Genomic DNA, 23383 nt, shown 5'->3' with positions numbered 1-23383 from the left:
GTTCTACGGGGTGGGGGTGTCAGAGAAGGTAAGGGCTTCTTTCTAAATGGAAGGGGTTATGAGAATCTGAGCAGAGGCCTTTACCTTTGCCCTTGGTAATATATAAAACTATCAGTTTTAGAAAAGGTGTTGTAAAGCCATAAACTGTGATTTTGACTGGGTAAGGTTGACCATTGCATGCATGCGTGACAACCTGAAATCGAGTCTCAAAATTGGTCAAGCGCTCACTTTTGCTATATTGCTTTCTTCATCACCCTCACCTATCATATAAAACAGTGCTCCCTCCAAAGATATGCGGGTTAGGTGGATTGGCCATGTTAAATTGCCCCTTAGTATCGGGGGGATTGGTGGGTAAATATGTGGGGTTACAGGGATAGGCCTGGGTGGGATTGTTGTCGGTGCAGGCTCCATGGGCCAAATGGCCTTCTTCTGCACTGTAGAGATTCTATGATTCATGGAAAGATGAACAGATTATTTCCAGTGTAAAGTGAATCTGCAATGGGTTAATGTCTCAACACTTGTAAGTATGAGTCTAACCCAACCAAAAAAAAAATCTGATTGGAGGAAAGGGATGAGGGATAATGAAACATAAAGATGTATAAAGGAGACAACTTGCCTGCGAAAAGCTGACCAAGCATTCTGACAGAGAGAGTCCTCTTAATTGCTAATAATTCTACCTTCCTTCATTCTTGCTTGTACCTTTGCCCCCTGATTCAATTACTAGTTACTGAGAGGTGCAAGAAAGACATGTCGTTTGCCACAATCTGACTATTGTTTAGTCTAGAGTTGTCACATGTTTGAAAATGTCTAATATGACCATTTTACTGGCCAAATTCTGCTGATACATTCACTTCATCTGTTTATTCTTGGTATTGTTGAGTCAAGTGACCTTGGAAAGAATAGTGCATGACCTTGCTAGCTAGTCTCTCAACTTTATGAAAGGTTTCGATTTTTTAAAGCCTCATTCTGCTGTTTCCCCACTAACGCGCTGCCTTCCTTTCTATTACGAATGAGAGGCAGTGGGAAATTGGCCAGCTAATGAGGGCTGAGATGACCCCCGGTGTCAGAACAGCTAGGCCTGATATTAGGCCTCAAGCTTTCTCTGTGTGTGAGCTGACAACTTGCCGGCGAAGAGGTTTCAACTGCGGGCTGCTGCATTCTGGGAAAGGGGGAGAAGATCGCGAGAAATGGCATCAATTGGGGGGAGCTGGGGGTGAGGTTGTGGAAGGGGTGGGATTAAATGTGTAGCGCCAGGACTGCAGTGCTGGAGGTAAAGAATAATCTCCATGTGAAGAACAGGGATAATCTTTCACTGTTTTTTCCAATCATTAAATGCTTTTGATTACTTGTCATGATTAGCACTGCCGCCTCACAGCGCCAGGAATTCAGGTTCAATTCCGGCCTCGGGTCACTGTCTGTGTGGAGTTTGCACATTCTCCCCGTGTCTCCATGGATTTCCTCCGGGTGCTCCGGTTTCCTCCCACACTCCATAGATGTGCAGATTAGGTTGATTGGCCATGTTAAACTGCCCCTTAGCATCAGGGGGATTAGCTGGGTAAATATGTGGGGTTACAGGGATAGGGCCTGGGTAGGATTATTGTCGGTGCAAGCTCAATGAGTCAAATGGCCTCCTTCTGCACTGTAGGGATTCGATGAACCCCCATGAGGTCCATGAGGAATCAATGATTGATCTTTGTGTGGGGCTCATTGAGTATGAGCTCTCCAGCCCAGCTGGAAATCATTACCTGAGGCTTTTGTAAGGCAGGCCCCGGACTGGGCTTGCTGAATGGTAGTCCCAGGAAGAGAGTGGTGTGTATACACAGCAGTAGCGTTTTTACTTTGCATACTGTAATAAACCTTGTTCCTTTCCAGTCAGGCTTCCTGAGTCATTACAGTTGTAAAAATATTTTTGGTGGAAGAGAAAAAAAAACATTGTCACATCTTCCTGTCACAGGGAAAAAAATAGAGTTAAATTTCACACATACAATTAGCATTAATTCACATTCATGGGAACAACACATCCATATAGAATGTAACACATTGCAACTCGGAGCCTAGCAAAAGAAAACTTCCAATCAAAAATAGGCAGTGAAGCAACAGCTACCAATAGTAAGGAGCTGAAAAGTAAAGTTTATTTATTAGACACAAGTAAGGTTTACGTTAACACTGCAATGAAGTTACTGTGAAATTCTCTGAGTCGCCACAGTCTGGTGCCTGTTCGGGTCAATGCACCTAACTTGCACATCTTTCAGAATGTGGGAAGAAACTGGAGCACCCGGAGGAAACCCACACAGACACGGGGAGAACATGCAAACTCCACACAGACAGTGACCCAAGCCGGGAATTGAACCCAGGTCCCTGGCGCTGTGAGGGCAGCAGTGCTAGCCATTCAAATCAGTCTGACCACCAGCTTGTTTTACAGGCAAGCAGGCCTCTATAAATATATGGGGGAGGTGTGGGAGAGGCTGGAAATGTGTTTATTGCTGGGGATCTGGGTTGGGCAGGAACCTCACATGCTCCTCTTGGCCCACGTTTAGTATTGAAACAGCCACTTAACCTTGTGGAGTCAGATATTCCTGTCACTCTTTACTTGCCGGGTTTCTCAGTGCTTGGGGAAACACACACAGTAGCATCAATGTTAAACTGGGCTCTCAGTTGCACAGCGGGAGTCAGATTTAAATATGTTAATTCGGTGTCATCGCTCCAACCCAGGTCACTCAGATGAACTGAGATACATCGCCATGGAAAAATGGTGGGCAGGTGCATGCGAACACAAAACTTTTGTCTTTCTTCCTTTATTGTCTCAGGGGACTTGGGCATCACTGGGGAAAGGCCAACATTTGTTGCCCTTCCCTAATTGCCCTTTCAAGGTCATTTCAGAGTGTAGTTGAAAGTCAGCCACATTACTGTGGGGTCACATGTAGGCCAAACCAGGTAAGGATGGCAGATTTCCTTCCCTAAAGGGCTGTGGTGAACCAGTTGGGTGTTTGCAACAATTGTTGATAGCTTCATGTTCACCATTACTGAGACTGGTTTATATTCCAAATTTGTTGATTGAACTTAAATTCCAGCAGCTGCCATGGTGGGATTTGAACCCATGTTCCCAGAACATTAGCCTTGTAATTACCACTATGCCACCGTCTCCAGCCTGCTGTTAAGAAGTTAATATTGAGGTCACAGAAACACAAGGCAGAATTCAATGCTCTATCCTAGAGGAAGGCTGGGAGGCTGTGGGGGGAGGGGTGCATTTAATGGAGCAGGAAGGTGTGGGGTGGAGACTCATCCAGTTAACTCTGGGCAGGAATGGTTGAAGATGGCTTCCCCACCCAGAGGCCAATTGAGGCCCTTAAGTGGTCATTGGAAGGCTTCCCCCACTGCCATTGGTATTCAACTAGCAGTGGTTGGGACCCAATGCCATGTAGGCAAACAGCCAGGTACAGGTAAACCCTAAATGGCATTTCTGTGACTTGGTGGTGGGGCAAGGGAGAGGGGGTTATTGCTATTTGACCCTCCTGTGCCAAAATTAGCAATTATTGGCAGCAAGGCAGTGATTAACAGGAAGACATCCCCGGATCTTCACAATGACCCCTCCTTCTGCTGCGCAGGAAGCTCTCTTACTCTCCCACCCTCCGCCGCCCCCCCCCACCCCCCCGCTCCACCCCCCCCCCACCCGCAATCCTGCCTGTTCCAGGGGCTCGAGTGATAATCCTTCAAATAGGCCCCATTGCAGTACTGACAGTGGCCACTGCTCCCAGTGGAGCTGCTGCTACTGAAGAGCCGCCGGCCTCTGATTGGCCAGTGGCTGTTAGTGGCGCGGCTTCCCCCAGCACCAGAGAGCATGGTGGGAAATTGGTCTGGTGGAGCCCCGAGCCCCAATGGCAGACAACCGGCTGTCTAATTGGGACATATTATCCCAGTGGGGCTCCTGGAAATAGTCGGGTCGGGTTGTCACAGGCTCTACAGTTGCTGAACCGGCTCCCCGCTGTGACCATTGAATTCTGCCCACAGTAACAGTTCTCTCAGTCAGTCAAGTCTTCCTCCATTAAACTGAATATGTAGCTCACAATAACGGGTCTGAAGTTATTTTCCCCAACCCTAAAAGAAAAAAGATTTGCATTTATGTAGCATTTGTCATGAGCACCAAATACTTCAAAGCACTTCACAACGAGCAAAACACTTTTGAAGTGTAGGCATTTCTTAAAATGTAGAGTAAAGGTTGTGCAATATTGTGTTAGGAACGAAGTGAATGAGAAACTAAGACAAAGTCAATGTGCCAAAGTTCTGTCTGTACCAGGATTTCTGCATCGGGCCAACATCTTGTGGTATTTGAGGGTGAGGCTTTCACTGTCCTGGTGTGAGTATGACATCATTACAATTGCTATTGTAAAGATCAGTCCAGCTGGTGCACACACACACACACTCACTCACTCACTCACTCACGCACACACACATATGCACAAGCACACACATTCCTACACAGGCGCACACATGCAAACACACACATAAACAGGCACATACTCATGCATGCACGCACATGCATACGCAAACACACATACATACAAACATACATGCATACACAGGCACACACATGAACACACAGACACATATACACAAATAAACACATGCATACACACATGCACATGCATACACAAACTCACATACACACAAGCACACACGTGCATACACAGGCACATACATGCATTTACAGGTACACACATGAACACACAGACACATATGCACAAATACACATATGCATACACACACATGCATGCACAAACACATATACATTCAACCACACATGCATACACAGGCAGACACATGCATATACAGGCACACACATGAACACACACACACAGACATATGCACACAAATGCACACATGCATACACACATGCACATGCATAAACAAACACAGACACATATACACAAACACACACAAAACACGCGTGTTTACATACACATGCATGCACATGCATGCACACACATGCATACGCAAACACACATACATAGGCTAACACTTGAACACGTACAGACACATATACAGAAACACATGCAAAAGCACATATGTGTGCAAAAACACACATGCATACACACGTGCACACACACGTGCACACACACAAACACACATACACACAGGCACACACATGCATATGCAGGTGCACACATAAACACACAGACACATATGCACAAATGCACATATGAATATACACACATGCATACACACATATGTACAACCACACATGCATACACAGGCACACACATGAACACACACACACAGACATATGCACAAATGCACACATGCATACACACACGCACATGCATAAACAAACACAGACACATATACACAAAAACACACAAAAACATGTGTGTTCACATACACACACATGCATACACAAACACATACATAGGCTAACACTTGAACATACACAGACACATATACAGAAACACATGAAAAAGCACATATGTGTGCAAAAACACACACATGCACACACACGCACACATACAAACACATGCAAACACACACATATACACAGGCACACACATGCATACACAGGTGCACACATGAACACACACACATACTCACAAGCACACATATGCACACACAGGTGCACACATGCAAACACACACACACATACACACACACACAGTTGTCAGCCTGACATATTGGTGAAGGTTTGAAGTGATGTTCACCATTTTACCAATGTGTTATAGTGCGCGTTTTATGTTTATGGTGAAAATAATTCCCATCATTGCAACTCATTTCAAGCTAAAAGGGACATCTGAAATCCAAAAAGGACAAGCCAGGTTGGGTATTTGGGTCAGGCAGTTGAATGGTTACAATGAAATGATGCTGTGGGCTTTAAGATGCTGCAGTCTTTCCGCTGTCGGAACAGGTGGGCAACATTCACTTTCCATGTCTGCAGCCCAAAAGGATGCCCTCATGGAGAGGTGCAGCTAGTCCAACTCCTAGGGGAGTTTGATCAGCGGTGTGACACTGGCAATCAATTCCTGGAGGACTTGAAGATATTTTCACTCAATTTTGTCATCAGTGAACCTGAGGCCTTTCAAGCACATTTAGAATAAGTGCTCTCGCAGTTACTGGCAGCTCTGCTAATGGAGAGGGTGCGGAGGAGGGGGGGGCGGGGGGGAGGGGGGGTGGGGGATGTTGAACAGGGGTTGGGGGGGGTGGGAAGAGGGTGAGTCTGTGTATTTGAAAAGTGGCCAATTTATGACCCGCTCTGTTTCACTTGCATCGGCAGAACCTCAGCCCCTCAGTGCCTTGCCTGTGCTCTGTCCTTCCTCCCCCTCCTGAGACCAGAGACCATTGCTGCCAGACCTGTTTCGGGATTTGCCTGTAGTTAATCTTCTGTAAAACAGTCATTCCTTTAAATTCAGCCGGGTGTTGGGCGGGGGGGGGAGCTGATGGAGGTCACAGCTGCCAATTTCCCACTCCGAGCTAAAAATCCTGTTTCAAAAGTCAGAAATCTAAACAGAAAAGTCGGAAAAGCATCCATCAGCTCTTCCCATCACTTGACGTACCCGATGAAGGGGCTGAAGCTCTGTATTCCCTATCATTTCAGGGAATCATAGAATCCCTACAGTGAAGAAAAAGTCCACTCGGCCCATCGAGCTTGCAACAACAACAATCCTACCCAGGCCCTATCCCCGTTATCCCACATATTTACTGCGAATAATCCTGACACTAAGGGGCAATTTAGCATGGCCAATCCACCTAACCCGCACATCTTTGCAGTGTGGGAGGAAACAGGAGCAGCCCGGAGCAAACCCACGCAGCCACGGGTAGAACGCGCAAACTCCACACAGACGATTACCCGAGGCCGGAATCGAACCCGTGGCTTGCGTGAGGCAGCAGCGCTAACCACTGTGCTACCGTGCCCTCCGACACTCCTACTTTTCTTCTCCTGGCCTGGGTTAAGAAGATATTGATCTCTGAGAGTAAGGTCACGGCGGAGTCCATTTTGTTGCTCTGGTCCCGGGCCGATTAAAATGGATGAGGCAGAGTTCAGCGTTTACAGTGTCAGACAGGGCTGCAAAATAAATCAATCCCTTCCCCACTCTCCAATTCAACCTCCCCCTCAATCACACACACTTACACGCACACACACACACACAGAAGAACACAAAGCAATTTTATTTTGAAAAAACAAATCCCTTTTCCTCTGCAACGTTATCAGTTCATAATATTGGATTTTTTGGCTCACAGTGCAATCTCAGACCCTCAGAGTCATTACAAGGAAGATTAATTCCTTGCATGTTTGTAAATATAATTTGTACCTCCCAGTCCGAAGGCCTGAGTTAAGCACTTGAGGTATCGGGCTGCTGGGCTAACATCTGTCAGAGACCAGGAAGCTCAACACAGGGAGTGAATCAAACCATTGGACTCCATGCATGGTGGTTAATTGCAGTCTTGGCAGGTAGCTAGGTTTACAAATCTTTTGTAGAAAACTAATATCTCTGCTCTGCACAATTTTCCTCTGAGCATACCTATTAACAGCTCAGAGGCCATCCGAGTTTCCTTTTCAAGTTTTTGCCACTAGCTGGGCAGCCTGTTTAGCTCCTACAAGATGTTGCTGCAAACTTGCTGCTGGCAAAACAGTTCCCGGGAAACAAGAAAATACTTAATTTTTTTTTCTCTCGTATCGGTTAAAAATGAAACGTTTTACCTGCTGACACGACTCATCCTGAATGCGGAACGTGTCGTGGAATTAATAATTAGTATTTTGCATCTATCCAGACGCGCTGCGTCTAGCCTGAGACAATCTTCAGTGTTTGACTCTCCAGTCTGTTTTATCTCCTCCCTCCCGCCCCCCACCTCCCCCCCCCCCACCCCCACCTCACCCCACCCTCCCCTCCTGAACCCTCTGACTCAACCTGGGGCTACTGTCTCAAAAGTAGCAGTGGCGCCTCGGCACTTTGCCTGAGACGTGTTGCTCAAGGAAAGGTCCGAATCAAATTAAACGTGACAAAGCTTCCCATGGTGCCTGATGTGCGATTAAATCACTCGGGAGGCTAGATCGTACCCGGGAAATAAAGGCTTTTATTAGTAACAAGAATGGAACATACTATATAACAATACAATCCCAGACTAAAGGGTCACCAGGAAGTGCAGTGACCTTTATACTCCTACAGGTAGGCGGAGCCAACTGGAGTGTACCACAGAACAATACCGACAGGTAGAACACCCCAACCCTAACCCCAACAGTGACAACAGTAACATATGTACAAGTACCCATAGTGCTGACCATCTATGGTTCAGTACCCACAGTGGTAACCATCTATGGTTCACCACAGTGCCTGACGGTGGGTTCAAAAAGGAGCAGGTGTCAGGCTTTTGTGACGCACATAGTCAGGAGAGCTACATGAAAGCTGGATCAAAGACATCTGCTTTGAAGAGGTCCTGAGAGGAGCGATAGTGGAGCTTTTGGGAGAGAGCTGGACTGAGGAAACGGACAGTACCCACCGAAGGCAGAATGGGGGGAGAGAGAAAGTTAAAATGGAGAAGAAGGAAGAATACACTTGCATTCAAGGAGCACCTCAGGACGTAGCAGGTCGCTTTGTAGCCAATAAGGTACTTTTGTGTCGTGTGGGTGAAAGAGGCCCTTCAATTGTTCTGTGCTTGATTAGGTGAGTCTGTTTATTTTTGCTGCTTACTCTGCTTGATTAGTTAAGCCTGGGTGTGGATTCAGGGCAAAGTAAACAAAGTTATAGAAAGAGCTGGAAGCTAGAGTTAAAGCATGAGGTACACATTTGAAGGCATTGCGTATAAAACCATTTACACACAGAAACTGTCATCACTGCACAGACCTGAGATATATACAATATACGACAGCCATGATCAGAGGATTAGTGTGGAAGGGGATGGAAGACCAGAGAAAGTTGCCAAACGGTTGAGAGGGGATTTGTAGACTTGGACAAGAATTTTAAATTCTACCTGTTGTCTGAGATAACCCCTAGGAAGCAATGAGGGAGTGCAGTTCAGTGTGAGGCAGGATGCAGGCAATGGGCTCATTGAATATTCTGGATTTTGTGGCAAATAGTGGGATAGGATGGAGGAGGGCGAGATGCTCAAATGAGCGAAAGGTTCTGAAGATTTGAGGGAGAACCCAAGGTGCGGACTTGATGAAGAGACACAACATTCCTGTTGCAAAGATTCAGGCGGAGCTTGGAGTGTGTGACCAGGTCAAAGAGAAGAAACTACCTCTTGATTGGTTTTATGATGTCAAATAATTCATCCACACATAGGTCATAGATAAAGAAGCCCTTGTTTGTGCTGTTGTGAATGTTTGAGAGGGCGACTCAGAACTGACCAAGAACTTCCCAACAAGGCTGGCAGTGAAACACTGGTGGGCAGGAACTTATTCAGCTTAATGTCGGGGAGTGAGCATGGTGGATGGTTGTTAAGGACAGGGAGAAGGGAGTTGAGTTTATTCTTCTGGTAGAGTCAGTGATGAGTGCTACAGTGGGCACTGCGGAGGATGGCAAAGGCGGAACAGAGGGATGCCAGTTGCTGATCAGGAAGAGATTCAAGTGTGGGACAATGAGCAGCACACCACCTGATAACCTCGATACCACCTACAAGCTTAAATCGGATGTGCAGTGGAATACTTACCTCTCGCTCAACAACACATAACCACAGCAGCCACAACACTCAAGGAACACCATCCAGAGTCGGGCAGTTTGTTTGATTAGCATCCTTGCCATTGGACTCAATAACCATCCCCTCCATTGGCGGAGCACTTTGATTGCAGTCACTATGACATGAAACTCTGTAGCAACTCAACAGGTTACTTTATAAACACATCAACCTCAAGAACCAAAAAGGATTGGACCAGTAATGCCATGGGAATGCAGTTAGCCTCAGGTTCTCCTCGCACCATCCTGACTTAGATATATTACTGTTCCTTCATCCTTGTGAAAATTCTCCAGGGAACGTCATTGTTGGATACTGTCATCATATAGACTGCTGCAGTTCAAGGTGAAGGCCCACCCACACCTTTTCAGGGATGGGGATGGATGAGGAGGTATTTCTTCAGCCAGAGAGTGGTGAATCTGTGGAACTCTTTGCCACAAAAGGCTGTGGAGGCCAGGTCATTGATTAATAGGGGGATCAGGGGTTATGGGAAAAGGCAGGAGAATGGGGATGAGAAAAATATCAGTCATGATTGAATGGCGGAGCAGACTCGATGGGCCGAGTGGCCTAATTCTGCTCCTATGTCTTATGGTCTTATGGTGATATATCTGACCTTGCCCTCACCATTTACATCTGAAGAATTGAAAGAATAAATAAACGCATTATCAACAGGAAAAGATGGTTTGATGGAATTTTGGGAGTTGCACTGCTTTCAGAATTCCATCAGGATTCTTGAACTCTGGACTCATCCAAAAGTTCCCCTTCAGTCAGTCTCCTCCATTTTTTGCCAGGTTAACCTGTACTGAGGTCGACTGCTAAACTCTACCTTGTCATGGGGGAGGTCGTGGCACAGTGGTGTTGTCACTGGACTAACAATCTAGAGACCCAGAACAAAATCTTGGGACCCGGGTTCAAATCACCCAAGGCAAATGGTAAATTTGAAATTTAATAAATATCCGGAATTAAAAGTCTAATGATCATAGAATCCTACAGTGCAGAAGGAGGCCATTCGGCCCATCGAGTCTGCATCGACCACAATCCCACCCAGGCCCTATCTTTGTAACTCCACTTATCTACCTTACAAATTCCCCTGACACTAAGGGGCAATTTAGCCTGGCCAATCAGCCTAACCTGCACATCTTAGGAGTGTGGGAGGAAACCCACCCAGACAGAGGGAGAACATGCAAACTCCACACGGACAGTCATCCGAGGCTGGAATTGAACCCGGGTCCCTGGTGCTGTGAGGCAGCAGTGCTAACCACTGTGCTCACTGTGCTGCCCATGAAGCCATGATGACCACAAAACCAGTGTCGATTGTCATGAAAACCCATCTGGTTCACTAATGTCCTGTAGGGAAGGAAATCTGCTGTCATTACCTGGTCTGGCCTACATGGGACTCCAGATCCATAGCAACGTGGTTGATCTCAAGTGCCTTCTGAAATGGAGGGCAGTTAGGGATGTGCAGTGGAATACTTACCTCTCGCTCAACAACACATAACCACAGCAGCCACAACACTCAAGGAACACCATCCAGAGTCGGGCAGTTTGTTTGATTAGCATCCTTGCCATTGGACTCAATAACCATCCCCTCCATTGGCAGAGCACTTTGATTGCAGTCACTATGACATGAAACTCTGTAGCAACTCAACAGGTTACTTTATAAACACATCAACCTCAAGAACCAAAAAGGATTGGACCGGTAATGCCATGGGAATGCAGTTAGCCTCAGATTCTCCTCGCACCATCCTGACTGGCCCAGCCAGCGACGCCACCGTCCCACAAAATAAATCTTTAAAATATGCTATTTACCTATCGGAGAGGCATTGGACAAAATAGTTTTTGTTACCTCTGTCTCCATGGTGTCAGGGGTGCAGGGGGTTAAAATTCTGCTTCACGCTTGCTTTCCCGCCTGTTGAAGTGGACTGGCGTGCGAGCACAGAAGTGGAATTCTCTCCCCCTTGATTCCTGTTTCAACATCAAATACAAAAGGCGGGCGAGCGCCTAACATGTCTGTCACACTTGCAGCATCGGATTTCGAAGTGTCAAAAGAGGGGAGAAAAAATGAGGGCTGTTATTTCAAGCTGCTTTCCTCTGACTTGGAGCCAAAAATTTACTAGCACCTGCCCATCTGAAAAAATTCCCTCGCCAATGGCAATTACCCTCTAATTGACCCCTCGTTAAGCCTATTTTAAACACAGCTCCACGTTACACTGACTAAAGCTCCTGTTGATTTATCCGGCAATGCCGTGCTGCAGAAGAACCACCTCTAATAAAAAATTGTAATAACGTGAAGACGACACTACAAAGTTGTCCTGTGCCTCGTGAATCCACTTGCTGGAAAGTTCCGGCAAATGAACTCTGCCTTTATGCCCGTTTCTTTAATGGGCGCATGAAGAAGGAGTCTTGTCTTGTCCCAGGTAATTCATTAAAATGGTTAGCCAGAGTGCAAGTTTTATCTATTCAATATTTGTTATGGTCTGTCTTAAGTATACTACATAATGGGCCCTATATTCAGAGGAGTTGTAATTTTGCCGCCTAAATTACACTTTCCTATCATTTTTCTCCAGCTAAGCAGATACTGCATCATATTCATTGTTAATGAATTCCAATTGTTCTATAAATCCCCACAGTTTGATATGCAGCAGAAGTTATATGGCAGATTTGTGACCAAGTATTTCTCTTACAAAGTGGTAATATTAAACTGTATTCAAAAAAAAGCCTTAATTGCACACATTCACTACTCAAAAAAAACTGATTTAACATCATCACTGGCCTTAATCTAGTTTATTATACCCTTTAATTTTTGGCTTTATTGGTGATTTACTGCATGGGTGGTAATGCTTAATACTTGTGATTAATTCACCACCCACAATTCAACTTTGGAGCAATAATAGCCAATATTTAAGGTTTGAAACACAATTTTGCAGAGAGTGTTTTTGCAGGAAGATAACCTTGTCCCCTTTTCACTTCTGATTGCGTCACCCGGTCTGGGTCCTGTGTGGCCATTCTATTTCAGTTTGCTATCCTATTGTCTGGATTTGAGTCACACAATGTCATTTTGCTTCTCTTTGAGTTCTATGGGACATGAGTTGAGATGGCCAAAGGTCTTATAGGCAAGCTGGTGCGGTAAGGCAGAAAGAGGCGCACTCAACATAGAGCACGGTGTAGGCAGGAGCAAAAGGCTGAGGTTACATGAAGACCAAACAACAGAGAAAGTTAGACCGATGATAGAAATGTAAGTAATTGGTAAAATGGTAGATGCATAGGAAGTGAAGGAGAAAAAGAGGGAAAAAGACTGGCGTTGGAAAGAAAGAAAATCAGTACACCAAGGAAACAGATAGACAAGGGCCTCAGGCCAGTAGAATCATTGAATCATAGAATCATACAGCGCAGAAGAGGCCTTTCGGCCCATCAAGTCCACACCAACATATTAGAAACTCCTGAATTCCCACCTAATCCCATCTGCCAGCACTTGGCCCATAGCCCTGAATGTTATGATGTGCCAAGTGCTCATCCAGATACTTTTTAAACGATGTGAGGCAACCCGCCTCGACCACCCTCCCAGGCAGCGCACTCCAGACTGTCACCACCCTCTGGGTAAGAACATAAGAACATAAGAAATAGGAGCAGGAGTAGGCCATCAGGCCCTTCGAGCCTGCCCCGCCATTCAACAAGATCATGGCTGATCTGAAGCGAATCAGTTCCACTTACCCGCCTGCTCCCCATATCCCCTAATTCCCTTATCGATCAGAAAACTATCTGAAAAAGGTTTTCCTCACATCCCTCCTAAACATCCTGCTCCTCACCTTGAACTTGTGTCCCCTTGTGACTGACCCTTCAACTAAGGGGAACAGCTGCTCCTTATCCACTCTGTCCCTGTCCCTTATAATCTTGTACACCTCGATCAGGTCACCCCTCTGTCTTCTCTGCTCCACTGAAAACAGCCCAAGCCTACCAAACCTCTCATGATAACTTAAATGTTCCAGCCCAGGCAGCATTCCCTGCACCCACCCCAGTGCAATTACATCCTTCCTATAATGTGGCGACCAGAACTGCACACATTATTTTAGCTGTGGCCACACCAAAGTTCTATACAACTCCAACATGATTTCCCTGCTTTTGTAATCTATGCCTTGATTGATAAAGGCAAGTGTTCCATATCCCTTTTTCACCACCCTACAGTCATGCCCTTCTGCCTTCAGATATCTTTGGATAAACATGCCAAGGTCCCTTTGTTCCACAGAACTTCCTAGTATCCTACCATTCATTGAGTACTTCCTTGTCAAATTACTTTTTCCAAAGTGTAGCACCTCACACTTACCAGGGTTCAATTCCATCTGCCACTTATCTGCCCATTTGACCATTCCATCTATATCTTCTTGTAATCCAAGACACTCCATCTTACTGTTAACCATCCAGCCAATTTTTGTGTCATAGTATCATAGAATCTCTACAGTGCAGGAGGAGGCCATATGGCCCATCAAGCCTATACTGACCACAATTCCACCCAGACCCTATCCCCATAACTCCACATATCTATCCTGCTAGTCCCCCTGACACTAAGGGGCAATCTTCCATGGCCAATCAACCTAACCCACACATCTTTGGAATGTGGGAGGAAACCGGAGTACCCGGAGGAAACCCATGCAGACACGGGGAGAACGTGCACCTACCTAGCTCAATCCTCGTCTGTGGATTGACTTCTGTATTTTTCAGTGAATAAATGGGGAGGTCGCGCCTAACAAGTTTGACTGAATTTTTTTGAGGAGGTGACCAGGTGTGTTGATGAGGATAGTGCAGTCGATGTCGTTTATATGGATTTCAGCAATGCCTTTGACAAGGTCCCACATGGGAGACTTGTGAAGAAAGTAAATTCACATGGGATACAGGGTAATTTGATAAAGTGGTTTCAAAATTGGCTCAGTTGCAGGAGACATAGGGTGATGTCTTTAATTTTAAAATAAAGCAAGAGAGACATTTTAATTCTTTCATGAGATATGGACATTGCTGGCTAGGTCAGCATTTATTGCCCATCCCTAATTGCCCTTGAGGAGGCAGGTGGTGAGCCGCCTTCTTGAACCGCTGCAGTCCATCTGATGTCGGACACCCACTGTGCACTTGACTTTGAGAAACACAATGACCGAGACACGGCAGCACGGTGGCACAGTGGTTAGCGCTGCTGCCTCATAGCGCCAGGGACCCAGGTTCAATTCTGGCCTTGGGTGCCTGTCTGTGTGGAGTTTGTACATTCTTCCCGTGTCTGCATGGGTTTCCTTTGCGTGCTCCGGTTTCCTCCCACAGTCCAAAGATGTGTGGGTTCGGTTGATTGGCCATGCTAAATTGGCCCTTAATGTCAGGGTGTTAGCAGGATGGATACCGTTATCAGGTTATGGGAATAGGGTCTGGGTGGGATTATTGTAGGTGCAGGCTCAATGGACTAACTGGCCTCCTTCTGCACTGTAAGGATTCTACAATTCTATGATATGGCTGATGTTAGATTTGGGCAGAAGGAGATCATGTGAAAAGAAAGGTGCAGTGACTGGAGTTTAGGCATGTGTCAGGTTGAGAACAGCCTACGCTATTGTGCAAACTACTGCCGGGAAGTGAAACTAATCAATCAGATTCAAAGACATCTGCATGTCCGCCAGTGTGGGATAACTGCTATTTGATATTAACGTGTAGAATCTGATCAAAATATTTATCAAACTGACATGGAAAGTTCAATGTCCATTACACGAATGGCATAGCAATGGTGAGTGACAAAGAATAAAATGCTCAACGAAAATGACAGCCACCTCAGGAGCCCCACATCTGCTAATGTATATTCCTACAGAATAGGAAACTCTCAATGAGAGACAATTTATCCATTGTACACTGCTTGACTGAGCTGCCTGGGTATTACAGCATTACTTGCCTCGTGGAACAGTAAGACTTGGTTATAATTATCCGGGGAACTGAGTTTCAAACACAGATTTTTATCTATTTATTTATTCACAGGATGTGGGCATCGGAGGTGAGGTCCATATTTATTGGCCATCCCTAATTGCCCTTGCGAAAGTGGTGGTGAGCCGCCTTCTTGAACCACTGTAGTCCATGTGGTGTAGGTACATCCACTTTGCTGTAAAGGGGGAGCGTTCCAGGATTTTGACTCATTAACAGTGAATGGGTGGCGATATGTTTCCAAGTTAGAATGATGCGTGACGTGGTGGGGAACTTGCTGGGGGGGAGCTTCAAATTCAGTGTTCGCTAATTTATAGCATGAAACCCATACTGTCAGGAAGATAATTCAGTTTTATACAGATAGTTTTAATGCAAGTTTAATGTTAACACACTACATAATGCCTTTAAGATGATTATATTTTACATTTACTCAACTGGAGTAGACTTACTGGGGTATGAATAGAAACACTACGGTGCAGAAAGAGGCCAAACAACCCATCAAGTCTGTACCAATTCTCCAAAAGAGCATCCCATCCAGGTCTTCCCCTCCACCCAATCCCTGTAATCCCACACATTTACCCTCGCTAATCCACCTAACCTACACATTGTGGAGACAATAAGGGGCAATTAGCCTGGCCAATCCACCTAACCAACATGTCTTGGGACATGAAGGGGCAATTTAGCATGGCCAGTCCACCTAACCTGCACATCTTTGGATGTGGGAGGAAACTGGAGCATCCAAAGGAAACCCACACAGAGAAGGTGCAAGCTCCAACAGACAATGACCCAAGGCCGGAATCGAACCCACGTCCCTGGTGCTGTGAGGCAGCAGTGTTAACCACTGTGCCACCATGCCACCTCACAGGATAGATCTTGACTGTGTTGTAGTCTTTGATTTTTTGATTTGATTTATTATTGTCGCATATATTAGTACACAGTGAAAAGCATTGTTTCCTGCATGCTTTACAGACAAAGCATACCGTTCATAGAGAAGAAAAGGAGAGGGTGCAGAATGTAGTGTTACAGTCATAGCTAGGATGTAGAGAAAGATCAACTTAGTACGAGGTAGGTCCATTCAATAGTCTGTTGGCAGCAGGGAAGAAGCTGTTCTTGAGTCAGTTAGTTAATGACCTCAGACTTTTGTGCAGTTTTCTCAATGAAAGAAGGTGGGAGAGAGAATGTCCGGGGCAAGTGGGTCCCTTAATTATGCTGGCTGCTTTTCCAAGGCAGCAGGAAGTGTAGACAGAATCAATGGATGGGAGGCTGGTTTGTGTGGTGGACTGGGCCTTGTTCACAACCCTTTGTAGTTTCTTGCGGTCTTGTACAGAGTAGGAGCCATACCAAGCTGCGATACATCTGGAAAGAATGCTTTCTATGGTGTATGTGTAAAAGTTGATGAGATTCTGAACTGAGTAATCGTGACATAGTGAGTTAGCGAGCCATTTTCCACTTCTATGATGGAAATAAAAATTGGGTGGGATGACAAGTATTCATGAGCTCACACAATCGCAGAGTCAGCATCTATCCCATGCAGCTTAACATTTTAGGAAATCAACATACAGTTCGCAATATTATCAATGAAGAAAATAAACGAGCATATTGTCATGTTTGAAGATTAAAGGCTGCAGGTTCTTGCTGTCATGTGATAGCCAGCGCAGTGAACATCCATGCTAAAGAAATGTTCTCAGCCCAGGTCAAACAATTCTTGACAGGAAAGGACAGGAAAACTGGACAGCGAGCCGCCCCTGGGGCCAGAACTTAAGTTGAAGGCTGCTGTTCGGTGCCAGTGATTCAGGCGAAGGTTACCTGACCATGTTCTCACCTGGAAACTATGTCTTCAGTCAATGAACATCTAAAGAGATGGAGAGAGAGAATAAGAAAGGAAGCTAGTAATTTTTGTTGACCTCATTGAGACCTATTGTGAATGCTTTAAGACAGAAGCAGATTTGTTTTGAAGTGTTTACTGAAGGAAACAATAATAGGTTTATGCATCTGCACTTTATTACTATATCTTAAAGCATTTGCTCTTCGTCTGCAAATTCGCACGCAATGTTTGAAATGCAAAAAATTGGCCCAGTTACGATACTTTAGATCAGCGCATTTGTTGTCATGGTAACAGGCACAATCAGCTTGTGACCTTTGGGACCAAATGGGTAAAGATTGGATGGGTGGCCAAGCAACTAAAATGAAGGGGTTGGATGAAAGGCTGTGTGATATGGATCTCAGGCACTCCAGCATTCAGCGCGCAGGCTAAAGTATCACATCCAAGAACAGACCGATCAATGCAGCCTTTTTACAGCTTCAAAGAAATCTCATTAATGCTCGGAAGGTGCCTGCACTTGTGCCCTGGCGACCTATTGGGAGCAGTCTGAGCAAGCATCTAGTTCAATATTTATGCGATGGAACAAGAGATGCTAGGATCTTCAAGAAGCGCAGCAAGTTTCTCTACAAGTCAGACATACAAAGTGAGAGAGCGAAAAAAATACAATGCTCTTGCCTATGTGATAGAAATTCCTGCTTGCAAATGTGCTGGTAAGGAGGTGTCATGACGACATGATGACTTACTCAGGTTTTCTGGTACAAATATATTTGTGACCAGGTTAAAGGATGGCAATAGTGGAGAGGAGGTGATATCAGGAAAATATGACCCCTGTTGAGAAACATCTGTATTGTCCAGATCATGCACAATGTGTATCCTTTAGAGGAACAACATATCACATGAGAGTAACATCTCCAAGATGCCCCTCCATTCCCACCCCCTCTCCCCCCCTCGCCCCCGACCCCACCCCACTAAAGGGTTCCATTACCAGTTAAATTTGCAAATTAATCTGACTTCTTAATTCATTCGTTATTGTCAGAACCCATTGGATTTTAACGAAGGCAGGAATCAGATGGGTTATTGTATAATTGAAAGCCAACATTTTTAGTATCAGGAAAAGACCCGGCAGGTCTCTGCAGGAAAATCGGTTTACCAAAATTTCTTTTGGTTTGGAAAGGATTAAGAGTCATAGTCATAACAGTCGTACACCGCAGAAAAGGCCCTTTGGCCCATCGAGCCTGCACTGACAATAACTACCACTACATTCACGCAAATCCCATTTTCCAACTCGCATATCCTTGAATTTTACGATGTTTCAAGTGCTCATCCAAATACTTTTTAAAGGTTGTAAGGCTTCTGGCCTCCACTACCTTCCCAGGCAGTGCACTCCAGATTTCCACCACCCGCTGGGTGAAATTTATTTTTCTCAAATCCCCTCTGAATCTGCTGCCTCTTGCCATAAAATTATGTCCCCTTGTGTTGACCCCTTAACAAAAGGGAACAGCTGCTCCCTACTCACCCTGTCCATACCCTTCATAATCAGATACACCTCAATCATGTCCCCTCCCCCGCAGCCTTCTCTGCTCTAAAGAAAACAAACTAAACCTATCCAGCCTCTCCTTATAACTCAAATGCTCCATCCCAGTCAACATCCTGGTGGACCTCCTCTGCATCCTCTCCAGTGCAATCACATCCTTCCTTTAGTGAGGTGACCAGAACGTCACACAGTACTCCAGCTGTGGCCTAACCACATCTTCTTCTTGCTCTTATACTCTATGCTGAGTTCAGTTTCACAATATTACATTGATATCATGCACTATTCAGCCCTGTGATGTGAATGCCACTTTGCAGGCTCTTTTACTCAAGTGTATCTGCTCCCCCCTCCCCCCCACCCACCCCTGAAACAATTCCTGTCCTAAAAGCTTAAAAGGCTACCCGATACCCTGGGCGCAGAGAATGTCCTAATCATCTGTCACAACATCAGTGACAGATCACTGCCTGAATGGGTGGCAGATGTAGAAATTCATATCATATTTGAAAAAAACACTGAGATAAGCATTTGAGGTGCCATGAGCCACACAACCAATGCTTGGAACTGAAGGTTGGAAAGAGCTCATTTGTCAGACATGATGGACCAAATGGCCTCCTTCTGTCTTGTAGATATTTCAATGTTTCCATGTTCCTGTCACTGAAACCCTTGGAGAAACAGCATAAATGGGTAAAGAGTGCTATTTAAACTGTTTCTCCATAGGTTTAGTTGATCATTTGCTGTATTTATACCAGGTGATTGGGACAACTCCCTTGTAAATGCAGAACTTTACTACTTAAATGTGCTTATCTTTATCACTAGTTCCATATGTTTAATTGTGTAAGTCTGCTCTTTCTTCTATTTTTTCCTCTTCCACCTACACACCTTAAATTTATTTGTTGTAACACTCTTATTGTTTGTTTTTGCTATTATTTTGCAACCCCCAACCTAATCTTGGCAACCGTGGCTGATTGACAATTGCCCATTGTCGGTTAAATTGTGTGAGTCTGCGTAAAATGAAAATTGAATAAAGGAATTGAATGGTGTGTTTAATTTAGTTAGAATAATGGCACTTGAGATACAATGCATTAACACGAACAATGACTGGTAGGTAGGGGTGGTTGGAAGGTTTTGCTTGGAACTGGGTGCCCACACTGAACTCATGATTTTTGCCTGCAATGAGGCTATAATATTTCTTGATCAATACCGTGGTTAGAATTTTACGGTCCACCACTTGTGGGTTTGCAAGTGGGGGATGGGCTCATAACATTCCGCAGGCAATCTTCCTGTGCCACCCCCCTGCCCCAGCCTCACTCACCCTCAACCTGTACTTTTATGGGCGAGTGGATGAGGTGCTGGGTGGCGGAGAGATTTAAGGTGGCATGCCTGCCCTCACACCAATTGAGGCTCTTAAGTATTGATAATTGAAGGGCCTGGCCTCAATTTTGAGGTTTTGAGGAAGAGTTCAGGCTCGTGGGGGGTGGTGGTCGGGGGGAGAGGTGGAGGGTGGTGGGGGGGGGGAATGGCTGGTGGCTTTTGGCCTTGGATTGCAGCTCCCTCAAGGTCCCTCTTTATACATCAGGGGTCCTCCCAAAAACTCGAAGGGTTGAATAGCCTATTCCTGCTTCTTGTTCTTATGATTGCTTGCCCCTTTCATGGGTGCTCCGGCCTCTCCTGGCCTTTTCCTTCAAGACCTCCAATCCCACTCTCCACACCCTTCCCAGGCCTTACCAACCCACCCACCATGAGAGCCCCCTGTACTTAACTGGCCCTTAACTCCGGGACTTACAATCTGGGGATTGCTTTTAGCTCAGTCCTGGCCACTGCTGCCACTGGCACTACTGGGACTAGAGTTGACGTGGCCATGCAGATTTGCCAGTCCCTCTCAGAGGAGAGACTTCTGTCACAATATTCCAGCTGAGGTCGACCTTGAGTCTTGTATAAGTTCATCATAACCTCCTTGAAGGTGGCACGGTGGTACAGTGGATAGCACTGTTGGCTCACAGCACCAGGGATCCGGGTTCGATTCCCGGCTTGGGTCACCGTCTATGTGGAGTCTGCATGTTCTCCCCGTGTCTGTGTGGGTTTCCTCTGTGTCCTCCGGTTTTCTCCCACAGTCCAAAAATGTGCGGGTTAGGTGGATTGGCCATGCTAAATTGCCCCTTTGTGTCCCAAGATGTGTAGATTAGTTGGATTAGCCATGGTAAATGTGTGAGGTTATAGGGATAGGGTGGGGCAGTGGGCCTGGGTGTAATACTTTGTCAGAGAGTGTGTGCAGACTGGATGGGCTGAATGGCCTCTCTGCACAGTAGGGATTCTACGATTCAAAGCTACAGCTGGAGAGTGGGAGAACCACATTGGAATTTTCATGTGTCGATTTTTAGATTTCCATTTCCATTCCACCTTCGCTGTGTCTGGAGACCCTTAACGGGGAAACCTACGGAAAAAGAAACCGGACTTCAGCAACAGCCTCTCTCCGCATCCAAATGCTCCGGAGCTGTCAGTGTGAGAGAACCATGTGCAGCGGCAAGGAAGTGTATTAAAAAAAATGTAATAAATAGTGAAACAAATTTCACACACCTGTAATCTAATATTAACAAACTAGAAACTCCACACACAACCCCTAGCTATGACTGTAATAGTACATTCTGCATTCTCTCGTTTCCTTCTCTATGAACAGTATGTTTTGTCTGTATAGCACGCAAGAAACAATACTTTTCACTGTATGTTAATACAAGTAACAATAATAAATCAAATCAAATCAAACCTGAACTTAATCTGATCGGTGACAAGGGCAAGATCATTCAGTTCTCAAACGCTGGTGTCCCATTACTGCAGCCAGGCATCAACTACTTAACAAGAGGCACCAAAAGGATTGCAGGATGTTGCAAGTCTGAAAACTTTGCAATGCAGTTTTCTTCCTCCCAAACAACACTTTTTTTTTCATCAAATATGGGTTGAAATCGCGCTGTGCAAATTAGTAATGAATGTGTTAACATGCTGGTATCAAATTCCTCTGTCTGCTATCTTAATGAGCTGTTAAGCCGAATGGGTTATACCAATTGTTAAGGTAGTGTACGAAGACACAAGAACAATATAGCCAGTTCCTTCCTAATATCAAACAGCATGAATCCAGCTCTGTGCAGCTTTTACTGGAGGTGAATTTCTCTGCAGAATTTCCCTTTTAATCGTTGGAGTTTAGATTGCAGAACATGGTCTTGTTTCATTCCCTGAGAGTTGGAAGTGATAGAGCAAGTGCGAAACACATGTCTACTTGCTGTTCTTAGAAGAATAGAGACGTACACTAGAAATTTCCTCCGGGGTTGATCTGACTGGGAATCAAAACTTTGTCAGAAGATTAACTTAATATAAAGATTAACTTAATATAAGGTAGGTCCATTCAAAAGTCTGATGGCAGCAGGGAAGAAGCTGTTCTTGAGTTGGTTTGTAGGTGATCTCAGACTTTTGTATCTTTTACCTGATGGAAGAAGGTGAAAGTGAGTATGTCTGGGGTGCATGGGATCCTTCATTTAGCTGGCTGCTTTGCCGAGGCAGTGGGAAGTGTAGACGGAGTCAATGGATGGGAGGCTGGTTTGCGTGATGGACTGGGCTTCGTTTATGACCCTTTGTAGTTTCTTGCAGTCTTGGACAGGACAGGAGCCATACCAAGCTGTGAAACAATCAGAAAGGTGCACCTGTGAAATCTACACATGCAGGGGAATCCCAGACCACTCACCCATCAGAAAGGTGACTGGATCCCACCTTAAATAAAATAATTTAACCCTGAACACACCAGTAATATTACTAGGCGAGGCAATAGCCTAGCTAGACTACAAATCCAGAAATTCAACTAACATTTTGAGGACCTGGGTTCAAATCCCACCATTGGCAGCTGATGGAATTTGAATTCAATAAAAAAAATCTGGAATTAAGAATCTACTGATGACCATGAAACCATTGTTGATTGTCAGAAAAACCCATCTGGTTCACTAATGTCCTTTAGAGAAGGAAATCTGCCTTCCTTACCCGGTCTGGCCAACATGTGACTCTAGATCCACAGCAATACGGTTCACTCTCAATTGCCCTCCAAGGGCAACTCGGGATAGGCAATAAATGCTGGCCAGCCCGCGACACCCATGTCCCACTTATAAATTTAAAAAAGGGACATCATAAAGGTCTCAACTGTGCATGGCTGCCTCCTGTCATATACCTCGATAAGGTGACAACAGAAGTTTTGGAGTTGGTTATTTTATGTTCGGGCAGTAACAGAATCCACCTGGTGGGCAATGGTCATAGAATCCCTACAGTACAGAAGGAGGCCAATCAGCCCATCAAACCTGCACTGACAACAATCCCACCCAGGTCCTTTTCCTGTAACCCTGCGTATTTACCCTGCTACTCCCATGACCCTAAAGGGCAATTTAGCACGGCCAATCAACATAATC

Source organism: Mustelus asterias, chromosome 18 (assembly GCF_964213995.1).
Source record: "Mustelus asterias chromosome 18, sMusAst1.hap1.1, whole genome shotgun sequence".
Lineage (NCBI taxonomy): Eukaryota > Metazoa > Chordata > Chondrichthyes > Carcharhiniformes > Triakidae > Mustelus > Mustelus asterias.
Note: the sequence above shows the minus strand (reverse complement) of the source record.